We start from the raw sequence: 13,520 nt of genomic DNA on the forward strand, positions 1-13,520 counted from the left end.
AACAAAAATCTGTCATTAAAATTACAGTTATTAGTCTACAAATTCAAAATCATAATGACCTACAATGTAGTTTAATATACATGAATAATAAGACATACCAACTGAGCTGTCATAATTTTCTCCTTTGCATCACATAGGCACATCCAATCATCCCATGCCTGATTCAATTCTTGTGAGTGTACTGAAGGAGACTTCACATGTGTTGTTTTATCTATTTGCTGGGAAGGATCTTGTGACATGAGAGACAACTCTAGAGGTCTCTGTGCATTAATGAGCACATAAAACATATTACTTAATGAGATCATAGATGTTTAATTATGATTTAGCTTAACATTTTATTTAACTCTTACATTGTGGTCAATGCCAAAGAAAAAGCATGAAGGATCTTCTTTCAATCGAGAATCATTCATAAGGAATGACCAACATTGAACTATATTAGATTTTATCATTTGAGCAGGGGCTGTTGGAGCTAGGGATGTTGTGTCATCTCTTGTTATCATGAGAAGACCTTCAAATTTCACAATCTCTTCACTGTGCAAAATTAAATATTTATAGTAAATAAAATATTATTTAAAGTAAACTAAATATTATCTAAAGTAGATATAATATGTTTGAAATTAAATAATACATTACTTATTGTTTGAATGGGCTATACTTCACAAAGTAGTAATCAACCACTACTTGATAAGCTCTGGCATTTCATGCATTCTTGATTTGTTTCCTTTCATTGTCTTTGAAATAAAATCAATTTCAACATCTTTTTCTCCACAATCTAAATTGATTTTAACTTTTGAAACTATCTCCTGGTGAATGTCTTTAAGTTCAATGGTTGTTTCTGCCTGAAGTTGTTTTTCAGCATCACCTGAAATAAAATAGTAGATATAGTTTCAAAACAATCATCCACTATTGACTATGGATTGATTAAATATTTACCAAAGTTAACAAATTACTTTCAATTGTTTTGTTTGTTGTTTTCTTTGTAAGTGTTGGCTGATTTAGGATACTCTTAGTGACTGAGTGTACTATACTACTAATATCAGCATCAACTTCCTGGTTATCAGCATCCTTTTCTCCTTTCTCTTCATTCTTCTCTTCTTTCTTTTCAGTGTTCTCTTTCTGCTTCTCATCTTCCTTTTTCTCTTGTTCCTTCTCTTGTTCATTCACTTGTTCCTCCTCTTTGTTGTCTTCCTTGTTTTCCTTATTTTCTTCCTCCTCCTTATCAACATCCTCCTCCTTTTGTTCCTTTTCTTCCTCATCCTTCTTTTTCTCCTTTTCTTCCTCCTCTTTTTTCTCCTTTTCTTCCTCCTCCTCCTCTTCCTCCTCCTCCTCTTTTTTGACATCCTCCTCTTTTTTTTCATCATCCAGATCCTCTATTTTCATATCTTCATCATCATCATTCAAATTGACAGTTTTAGGATCAACTGCACTTTCTTGATTAGGTTTAGGATCTGTTTTAGAATTTTTATGTTGCTCCTCCCATGTTGGTAGAATCACACTAGTTACATCTCTTAAATCATCATAAAGCCTGACTATTTCATCCATAGCCCTTTGTACTTTAGGATCTTCCATTAGCTTTTGTGTTTCAGAAACCTGTTGAGAATTTGATGTAGACACATTCATTTGTTGTTGTAGACACCCATTTGTGTCTCCCTGAAATCAAACCCAGTGATGAATACCTTTTGCGTCGAATGATTATCGAACGAAGTGAAAGTGTGAAAGGTTAGGTGTTGCGGTTGGTTTTTATTAAAAATTCTTTCTTTCTGTTTTCGAAAAACAACTCTATTTTATGAAAATAGCTAATCCAGTTTAGTTTGGTCCATGACAAGGGTCCAATAATAGTGTAGTTGGATGGGGCTTGCAAAGAGCTTTCCAACGATATATTATAAGCCCAATTCCGATGAATAATGAGGAAGTTATGGCCAAAACACTAAACTAGGCCCGGTTTGATCTTTACATGCGGCCCAATGATCTAGGGGTTGGCCCAATGTTAATTGTTATTCCTAAAGTTATTAGAATTAAATGTAGTCTTCTAGAATTCTCTAGAAGGTTCTTTTAAATCCTAATAGAATTAGAATTAATAATTAGTTTTTGATAAAGTTTTATTTGGAATAAAATATTATTTTATGAAAAATACGATTTCGGTTTTCATACGGACTTTATAAATCGATTTTGATCCTATGAAGATTTCGTATTTGAAAGCACGTAGGAATCCAGGCTGTCGCCAGACGACAGGCCTGACGCCAAGCGACAAAGTCGGTTTTGCAGCTACAGAGTGGAGTTTTATTCCTTATCAAATTCTACCTATTTCCAGACTGTTTTCTTATAAATAGGGTCTTGAACCTCTGTTTTTAACAATCAACAATGATCTTCTCTTTCTTTCTCTCTCTAAAGCTCGAAGCTTTCTCTCTCTATTCTTTTTCTAAACCTTCCCTCTTACAAAATTCCGCATTCAAGAAATCTAGACACACCTATCCAAGTTCGAAGTTGCCTTCGCCCTGGACGTGAAAGGTTATAATTTCTGAGGGTTTGGTCCCTAATCTCTATTTCAATTATTTAATTTGATTGTTTGATTTTATATTTTCCTTGAAGTTACTAACGCGTGTATTTTGTTATTAGAAAGAGGTACGAGGCATCAAAGTATGTAATCTTATTGCTCTATTCTTGTAGAAAACATTTTTATTATTTATTAATTCCTAGCATCATGCTTAGGATGTTATTATTGCTTTCTAGTATCATGTTTAGGGTGCTTCCTATGCTTTGTAATATCATATCAATATCATGTTAGTACCATGCTAGGGCTAAAGCTTTGATTTTAATTGCTTAGTGACATGCTAGGATTTGTTATTAATCTTGTTAGTATCATGCCTAGGATCTTGCTATTAATATTATGCTTTAACATGATTATGATTGTTATTATGGTTATTATTATGATGATTATTATGTTGCTTGATATATATTATTGTTATTGCTTGATCACGCCTTTTATGCATGTTTAAAGGGAATTTGTACTTGTAATCACTCTTAATAAGATAATTAATAATCTTGTTTAGGCTAATTTGATTATAATTCAAGTGATTGCCAATAATAGTTTTATTTGTGCATTAAATTCAACCAACATAGATAAACAGGTTTAGGGTTAACCTATTGATTGCATGTTAGTCAGAAAGCGCACATGAATTCGAGAAGAATGAAGTAGAGGCCTATTTTATTAGGGCAGGTTCAATCTCTTTTAGGTTGGATTTGTACCTTCATCCCCAAACCCTATTTGGTTCAAGACCTTTTGGAGTTGACGATCTCATGGACCGTTAAGGGGTGTAACCTTCACCTTGTGAACGGTTTACAAGTTCCTAAAACTTGTTGGCGACTCTTTTGCTCTAGCTTCCTTCCCTTTGGACGCCACCATGCTTAAGTGTATGATCACAGTGGGGTTCAAGTTTGGGGTAATGCTTGAAATATTCCCTACACCATCCGTAATCAGGATGTCCTGATTCTCAGTGAATACTAAACCAAGATATCTATGTGGTTGAGATCTCGGTCTCCGAGACCTACGTAGTGTAATGGATTGAGCATTTGCATTGTCGGTTTGACTTTGCACATTTTGATCATTTTGACCTGCGTCAATAAATGCTGTTTGAGAACTTTGACTGTCATTTTGTTTTTGTTGCTTATCCTCACGAACTTCGTCGAGTTCGATTTTCCTCACACTTGTCATTTTGGAAAGGTGCTCCTTCTCCAAAAAGAAACCATCACGAGAAATAAACACTTTGTTCTCCGATTTGTTGTAGAAGTAACCCTTTGGTTTCTTTTGGGTAGCCCACAAAGTAAACCTTGTCAGATTTGGGATGAAGTTTGTTAGAAATCAATTTCTTGACATATGCTTCGCATCCCCATATCTTTAGAAAAGAAAACCTAGGAGGTTTCTTCGTCCATAACTCGTATGGAGTCTTTTCTACAGCTTTTGATGGAGCACGGTTCATTGTTAGTGCCACAGTTAGAAGTACGTGTCTCCAAAAAGAGATAGGAAGATCACTAAGACCCATTGTTGATCATACCATGTCAAACAAGGTTCGATTTCTCCTTTCGGATACTCCGTTCCATTATGGAGTTCCTGGAGGTGTCAATTCTGAAAGTATACCCTTTTCTTTCAGATGGTCATCGAATTCTTGGCTCAAGTATTCACCACCTCGATTCGATTGAAGGGCTTTGATTTTCTTGCCAAGCTGATTCTCAACTTCACTTTGAAATTATTTGAACTTTTCAAAGGTTAAGATTTGTGTGACATGAGGTAGACATAACCATATCTACTATAGTTGTGTGTGAAGGTGATAAAATATCGATGTCCGTTCCTTGTGGCGGAGCTCATTGGTCCACCTACATCGGTATGTATTAGACCCAATAAGTCTCCTGCCCTTTCTCCCAACTTGGAGAATGGCTGTTTAATCATCTTGCCTAATAAACATCCTTCGCAATTCTCAAACGATTCTAAATCGAAAGAGTTAAGGACACCTTCTTGTAGAAGTTTCTTGATGTGTTTGATTTTAATGTGGCCAAGACGACAATGACACAAGTATGTTTGATTTGACTCCATGGTCTTAGCCCTTTTGGCGGTATTATTCACATTATAAACTTGTTTGTCTAAAGAAAGCACATAAAGACCATTTTTCAGAATGTGCAATACCATATAAAACATCATCGAGATAAAACGAACATTCATTTTTCTTTACTCGAAATTCAAAACCCTTGGCGTCCAACGCCGAAATTAAAATAATGTTTTTGGTAATGTTGGGAACATAAAAGCAGTTTTCAAGTTCCAAAACAAGCCTAGAAGGAAAAGACAAACTGAGAGTTCCTATGGATACGGCTGCAATTCTGGCTCCATTGCCGACCCGGAGTTCAACCTCTCCCTTCGCTATCTTCCTAATGTTTTTTAGACCCTAATAATCGGAACAAAGGTGTGAGCCACATCCGGTATCTAATACCCATGATGTTAAGCTAGTGAAGTTTAAGTCTATAACGAATATACCTAATTCAGAAGCAACGGTTCCGTTCTTCTTATCTTCCTTGAACTTGAGGCAATCTCTCTTCCAGTGTCCTTTCTTCTTACAGTAGAAGCATTCGGAATCAAATTTAAAAGACGCTACCTTTTTCTCCTTGTTGTCCTTGGTAGCTTTAGACTTAGGCAGAAAGGTCTTTTTCTTACCCTTCCTCTTAAAGCCTTTCTTCTTCTTGCCTGAGAATTTAAACGGCTTGCCCCTTTTAATCATGAGCATGTCATGCTTCCCCTCATCCTTGAGAGTTTGCTCGGCTTGCTTTAATATACCATGAAGCTCGGTGAGGGTTTTCTCCATGCTGTGCATGTTATAGTTCATCTTGAACTGATCATAACCTTTGTGCAGCGAGTGGAGAATGATGGCAATTGCCATCTCGGTTGAATACCCTGGATCAAGCCTTTCCATGTTCTAAAAAAATTCTATCATTTTGAGTACATGTGGGCTGACTGGCTATCCTTTCTTGAGGTTACTCTCAAGGATCAGCCTGTGGGTTTCAAACCTTTCAGTTCGGGCTTGCTCCTGGAACATGTTCTGCTGCTCTAGAAAAAATCTCAAAAGCTATCTCCTTTTCAAAGAAAGTCTTTTGAAGCTCGGGAGACATTGTGGCCAACTTGATGCATTTGACATTCCGATTGGCACTTTGCCATCTGTTTAGGGCATCTGGGGTCACCTCCTCATTGGGAGTCTTGGGCATGTCCTCATCAAGGACATATTCCTTTTGTTCTTGCATGAGAACTATACACAAGTTCCTTTGCCAATTAAGAAAGTTTGGCCCACTCAACTTCTCCTTGTCGAGAACTGAGCGCAACGAGAATTGGTTGTTTGAGTTATTTAAAGACATGATTCTACAATTGAAAGAATTTGAAATGAAAAACCATTCATAATACTTTAAATAAGATTGAATCATGAATTTTAATCAAACTTATTTAAACATCTTATTCACACATTAAAATTGTCCCTGTTTTGGTGAGAATCAGTCGATTCCAAGATCCAAAGAAACAAAGATTAGTTAAGCATGCTTTGGCTTGTCTTAACACTCAATCTCCTAAGGTAAGCAACGCTTTTCTAATGGCTCCAAGCCACTCTTGGTTGAATAAATCGTCGCATCTAATGCTCTCTCAACAATTTATCCACTTTGCCATGACATGTTAGTACTCCATCACTCATATCATTGAGTACAACCAAAACCAACTTTCATACACGGTATGCCTTACGCATCCTAGGGAGTAATAGTGATGCCTCGCTTTGGCGTAGCCCATCACTACTCTCAATAGGTCAATAAGTGTTGTTTTGGAATGGCAATTTCACTCAATATTTTAGGGACCTAGGGTTTCTGTGTTGGTTGATTTAAGTGAACTTAATTAATCATCACAACATTCAAAATCCTAAACATGCATCTAACATATAATTCATATATAAATACTCATAAATATATATCTAAAACATAAATAAAGATGCATTTGGAAACTAGCATGACCCCTTGAATCTTCAAGTCTTCAAGGGACGACTTTTACAACTTTACGGCTTCGTCTTCCAAGAACCTCCGTCTTCAAGACACGACCATAATTATGCAAATACTAGTATCTATGATTAGGACTAATCTAAATATTAAGGTACAAAAATACTCAACGGTTCGCAGACCGGATTTAGATTTACAAAAATACATCACGGATCGCAGTCCGTATTTTCTATCCTAATCGGGCCCCACTAGTTGCCATTTTATAAAACCTGTGAGAGAATATACATTCCATTCATCCATTCACTATTTCTGAATGGCCCATGCATTTTACAACAAAAAACAAGTAACAATGCATAAAACACGCGTAAACTAGTAACTAATTTAGGACGTTAATCCAATTAACATGCCTAATTAAAACTAGTCAAAGTAGTTTAATTGATTATGTAATTTAGCGCAATTAATAATTGAAGCTCCCACTAAATTTCGCATCCATCTTAATTAATCCAATTAATTAAGCCGGTAAACCCAAATATTTGCCAAAATTAAATTTTGCAAACGCCGCTCAAAATCGAGGCCTAGCCTCCAACATTTATTAAAATAATTAAAACCAAATTAAATTAATAAAAACAATTAAAACGACAAAATTAAACAAAACTTACGTAGTCCAAAATGTCAAAGTGCCTAACACCAAGACTTGGAGTGCTCACTACTCGCACAACCGATTGATGCTCAATGAACGTGGGAGTGGTCCGATGTCGCTAAGCGTTACACCGTCCACATCAGCGAACTTTCACGCACCAAGTCGTGGCCCTTGATGGCCATGTTGTATGAACTCATTGCACCACATTAATTCACAAGCAATGCTTACGCATACTACCCCTATTAAGTACCAAGCAATGCACATAACACTAGCTCGAAGCATGCCCCGGCCACGGCTAGCCACGGCCAGCCACGAGGCTACAAGCATGGTGCGCGCGCACAGCAGCTAGCTGTTGTCGCACCACGCTGCGGCCTTGGTTGCCATGGTGCTACGCAAGCTGCCGCGCTAATCACAACTACACCAATGCCTCGGCCAGCCCACTTGGCAGCCACATATGGGCTGCTATGCAGCCCGGCTAGCCAAGTGAGGCATTTGCCTCGGCTTGCGTGTCTTAGCTTTGGTTTTCCAACCCGATTTTTGCGTGACTTGAAATTAATTCTAAATTAATTTTAGAACTAATTTAATGAGAAAAAATGAAAAATTAAACAAGTCCAACTTTAATTACAGATTCATAAAAGTGCACAAAACCAAAATTTTTGTTCCGCGTGATGTCGGACATCACGAAACCCAACAGCGGTATCGGAGACGCGCTCATTTAATTATTGTAACTAATAATTAATTAAGGGGATTTATATTTCTGGTTTTGCATTCTAATTAGATTAGAAGCTCGTTTTAATTGTTTTAATCTTGTATTTAAGCTAATTTTGGCTCAAGAACCCAGATTTTGACCCAAAACTAGTGAATTTTGGGTAGAATCGACGTTCTAAATCATTCTCTACCCGTGTAGTGATTAAAAATTACCTTCCAGAAGCCAAAATCCACCAGGGAAGTGGTTTTTCGAGGAGTTTTTCGTTTTTAACGAAAAATTTTAAATCTTTAAACCTTGATTAATTATGGCATGTTAATGGTAGATTTTGTGTATGGTTACATTATTAATCTACTGAAATTATAAGCCCTTTTAAGCATGATTATAAAGTTATAATAGGTATTTAATATGGTTGGCTCATTTTTACATAAACTTGGAATTTCACATTCTTGCAAATAAATTGCTTAAAGTGTGAATATTTATGGTGAATTTGTAATTTTTAAGCCCCTAAAATGTTAAATATCTAATCTATAATTGTTTATTTGGTTGGATCTTAACTTTCTAGATTCCATGTTGAACTAATTTTGATTTAATCATTTTTCAAGTTGATTAAAGTCTTAAAGGTTCAAACTTGTGATTGAAATTTGATTACTCTTCATATTGGAAGATGTAATTTTTCAAGTTAACACAAGTTAGTGTTGGAAAATTTTCGTTGGATGATTGTGTTTATTTTTCCAATTTCTTGTAATTTTGTCAAAGGTCATTATTAATTTATGCTTGGTTAAATTAATAATGAGATTAGCTCTTTAATTTTTGTAGCATCAAGTTGAGCTAAATATAATAAAGAATGGTTCTTGAATTAATTTTGGTTTGTGCACTAAAAATTGATTTTATTTAAGTTGGACTTGTTTTATTTTCATATTGCTCAAATGTTGGTTCTAAATATAATTTAGAATTAATTTTAAAATCACACAAAAATTGGGATAAAATCCCGAACTCGTGTGTGAGAGCATAGTGCATTCCTTGGTGCGGCATAGTAAGTTGCTTGATGCAACATGTGCGGGGCATGGGCTACGATGTGTGGCAATGGCCAACACTAAGCTCACACAACTAAGGCCTTTGAGGCCGTGACTTGTGCACGCGCAAGTGCGCTGATGTGGGCGGTGTAACGAGCAAGCGACATCGTGTCCCATTCCCACATGCTTGGGCACCAAGTGGTTGTGCGGGTAGTCACCATGCAAGGCACACCAAGCCTTGGTGCTAGGAAGTTGGTGACGCGAGGAAAACCTAGGTCTTTGATTTCTAAGTATCCCTGATCAAAACCAAACCCAACCCTAATTATAGGGGTAAGTCCAGGTCAAACCCAAGGGAATGCGGTACAAGCTAAAGTCTAAAGTTAAGCTATCCCGAAGTCTAGGTAAGGGTTGGTCTAAGCAAACTAAACAACGTTATTAAATGAATACAAGAACAATATTAAGGATCCACATGCACTCATGACAATAATACTAATAGGGCAAGAATTCAATTAATCGAACAATGTGAGGGAAGGTAACAGATGCAATCAAAATCACTTAAAGAGCTATTTCCTAGGGTCAAGCTAGATGTCTCTACAAATGACTTCAAAGGAAAATCGCAAAACAAGATCAATCGATAACGATAGCTTCCAAATCAATTTTTCGTATCAATGAAAACTATTATGTAATCTAGCTTGATAGTTAAGGTTGATCACTCCTCAAGATATCAAACACATGCACAAATTTCACCAACCAATTTAAACACAATGTTGATCAATCAAAATCTCCCAATTAGCCATGAATTATCACTTTTACATGCTTCACCATATCCCTAACAAGTAATCTACTCACTACACATTGCAAAATTGAATAGAAAAACTAAACTAATCATCAATTTCATCATCAATATTATAATCAAAATATACTCAAGCTATCAAAAATAAAATTAAACAAACAACAAGTACTTCAACCAAATATCAAGAATCAAACATAAAATTGCGTTAAAGAGTAAAGAATTCTTACAAAACTTTGATCAAAATCCAAGAGGAAGAAGATTGAAAGTAGCATTCATCAAAATCACCAAGTTTCTCTAAAATCTAAGAACAAAAGTTTCCCCAATTTGAGCTTCTCTCTCTAAAAATCCAATCTATTACAAATTCTAATCTAATTCTCCATTTTTTTTCTCTAGAAATGAAGAAATTCTATATATAGTAAAACTACCAAAGGAGAAGTTAGTTAGACGTCTAAAAAGAACCCCAAAAGGCGCGCCCTCTCCTCTTAATGCGCGGCCGCAAAGAAATGGGTATGGAATAGGGGGAGAGGACGTGCACGGCCGCACCTCCCACCTGTGTGGCCAAGCATAGGGCCTGCGCGCCTACGCCAGTGTCGTGCGCGCCCGCGCCTGGGAACTAGGGAGAGCTTCCTCGTGCTGTCGTTGATGCTCCCGTGCGCTCCACTTGATACATGTTAGGAGTGGCAGTTTCCAAGGGTTTTTAGAGTGTGTTCAACGCCGATTTTGATGCCCACGCAGCATGAGAGCGCAGCCTTGAAGACTTTGTTTTTGCACTCCTTCAGTTTTGAAGTTCAAGGGGAGAGATCGGCTTGCATCTTGAGCTTTATATACCCCGAGTAAACACCATTGAGTTCCTTGAAAAGGAAAAATAAACTAAGAAGAGAAGCAAACAAATAAAGGAGAAAAGGAAAAATAAACTAAGAAATACAAGAAAATGGGAAAACAACTAAGGAAAACACAAAATAAAGAATTAACAAGTAAAACTAAAGACAAAGAGATAAAAAAGATATAAAAGCAATCAAAATTCATCCTAAAAGAGGCTAAATGAGTGCCATAAATGACACTCATCAAACTCCCCTAAGTTAGACTTTTTCTCTTCGTCGAGAAAAACAAAAGCAAGAATAAATAGGATGAAAAATTTATTCAAACAAAGAAAAAGGAAAGAAGAAGATAAGAATGTACACTGAAACTCACTTTCGTAGGAATCACGGTTGTTTTTAGCTACAACAAGCCCTTTAAACCCCAAAGTCGCCAATGAGGACGAGTGAGGTCTCGTAAGGGTATCTAAAGAGTTTGACCCATAACTCTTGAAGGTAAAAATGAGGCAAATCATTAAAAAGAAAGTAAAATCAAACAGGAAAAATTCAAACAAATAGCTTTTGAAATGGACTTTTACAAATGATCAAATGCAAGTGAATAAACAACTTTCTATATAATAAAGGTATGCACGTTCCAAGATATCTAAGGTTGATTGAAACATAAGATATGCTAAGCACAGAGAACTAATGAGACACAATTCACCTTCATCCCAAACAATCTTATCACGTACTCTCCCAACTAGTTTCAAATCCACCTCTAGTGAGCATCTCAATGATTCCTCGAAGGAACCGGAAAAGAAGAGAATTTTAGGGCTACTCAACATCTTGACTATTGCACACCGCTCCATAGGCTTGACTCACATCTCCCTCCACTAACTTGTGACTCAACCACAAAGGTCAAAAGGTCTTGAAAAGGGTTGTAATGTAAGGGCGAAAAGGGTGAAGGTAGGCTAAAATTTGAAATTTGGTGGTATACCTAAATTGTGAAGCAAAGATTGGCCAAATCTCAACACCAAAACCAAGTAATCACCAAACAAAAACACCAACTCCCCCACCCCCAAGCTTATTCAAAGCCAAAATCACAATCATATATACAAAAAGCCTAAGAACGCTTTCCCCTAAGCCAAAATGAAGCATTGTCCTCAATGCTTAAAATAGGGAGAAAACACTTACATCAAAATATTTTTGAACTTTTTTTTTCACAATTTATTCACTTTTGCCAAAGAGTTTGAATTTGCTTTTCTTTTACTCAATTTTTCATTTTTTTTTTCAAATTTTCACTTTATTGCATTGTCCTCGCCTCTTTTAACTATGGAAGGCTTTTTCAACTTGACATTTGCCTTTATTCATACAAGATATTGACAACACAAACTTGCTTACATTAAAAGAACCAAACAATCAATCTCATCCACCAAATACTCCAACAATAAAGACCAAATGTTTCACAAAAACCAAAGATGGGAATAAGAATGAAACAAAAGGCTCAAAAGCTAAAGATGTGGCTTGAAAAGAAAGGTATATGGCTCAAATGGTTAGTAAGAAGGCAAATGTAAACCCAAAACAAAGAAAAGAAAACTATCCTAGAAAAATAAAAATTACCACCTTGAAAAGATACCTTTGTCCTTCCTAAATGGCTCGGTCGCGATCTCGGGAGATAAGAGTCAAATTCTAGATAAGGCAAGCAATAGTCAAGGATCCATGTCCCACTCAATCAAGAAATGTTGAAAGCAAGAAGAATTAAAACCTCACACGGTTGTAGCAAAAATTCACTATTAGCTTCATATCCACTAAAGAGAGAAACTCCTTCTTACCACAAACCAATGGAATCCGGCTAAAAGGTCCCAAAAGGTCTAAACCGCTACCTTAGCATACTCTATCCTAGAATCAATCAAAGATACTCTCAAAACATGCATACTGATACGATATAGGAAATTATTCATTCAAAAGCAAAAGCTCGGATGGTATTATGTCCAAATGCAAAAGCAAAACAACTAAAAAGATGAAAACAAAGCCTCAAAATCTTTTTGTCTTTTTCATATTTAATTGAAAAATAGAAAACAAAAGGGAAAAAACTAAGAGAAAGAAAAGGAAAGGAAAAGAGAAAGAAATGCGAAAGAATGCATGCAAGACATGTAAAACCCAATCGACATACAAGCAGTCATTCGGCAACATCGCCAATGACCCCAAACACTCTATGGTGTTACAAGGCAAGCATCCTCGAACAATCAACTCTTTCTAGACTAATCCTAAACTAAGAAAACAGGAAAGAAAAAGGGAAGAGAAGAAATAGAAAGATCTCACCGGGTACTCCAAGCAATGCTAATGCGAGAAATAAGGAGAAGCATAAACCGTCACGATGCTCCAAAAGCAAAAGAAAAAGCAAGGATAATACGCTAAATGAGAAATAAAATACTATATACAAAGAGAAATTGTTAGTAACTTCTACGCAAAACACGATATATCTAAGCTGAGTTAGAAATGGTCATAGAATCAGAGAAACAGAATGAAATGGCAGAGAAAAACTCATCCAGCCAGAAAATCAATCAATCAGCAGAAAAACAATGATCAACAACAGACCAATATCATATCATTATCATCAGAAAACATCATCATCAGACATAAATCATCATCATAAATCATCAAAAAAAATGGGACAGAAACTTAAAGACAGAACCGCAGTGAACCATAGAAGCAAAGGGGAGACCAAAGCATCACAACAAATCATAAGAATACTCCCCCAAGCCTAGAGGGAGCTACCCTCCCCCCTCCAAGATAAAACCTAGCAACAAGCAGGCAAAAGAACAACACCAATGCAAATCAAGCATAAAAGGGAGGGTAGCTAATATGGTATCACTCGGCGCTATGGTAAGGGGTAGAATGGGTACTCCCCTCACCGACCACAGAAAAGACTTGGCTAACAACATCATCTACCACCATCGGGCCTTTACTTCTCAACCTACTCTCCCTCTAAGCCTTATCCCTACCAAAATAGTGAGACCAATCATCAAGAGTCGGCTCACCCGGTAACCCTCATCGACCA

This window comes from Chenopodium album, chromosome 10 (genome assembly GCF_948465745.1).
Source record: "Chenopodium album chromosome 10, dcCheAlbu1.1, whole genome shotgun sequence".
In the NCBI taxonomy this organism is placed as follows: domain Eukaryota; kingdom Viridiplantae; phylum Streptophyta; class Magnoliopsida; order Caryophyllales; family Amaranthaceae; genus Chenopodium; species Chenopodium album.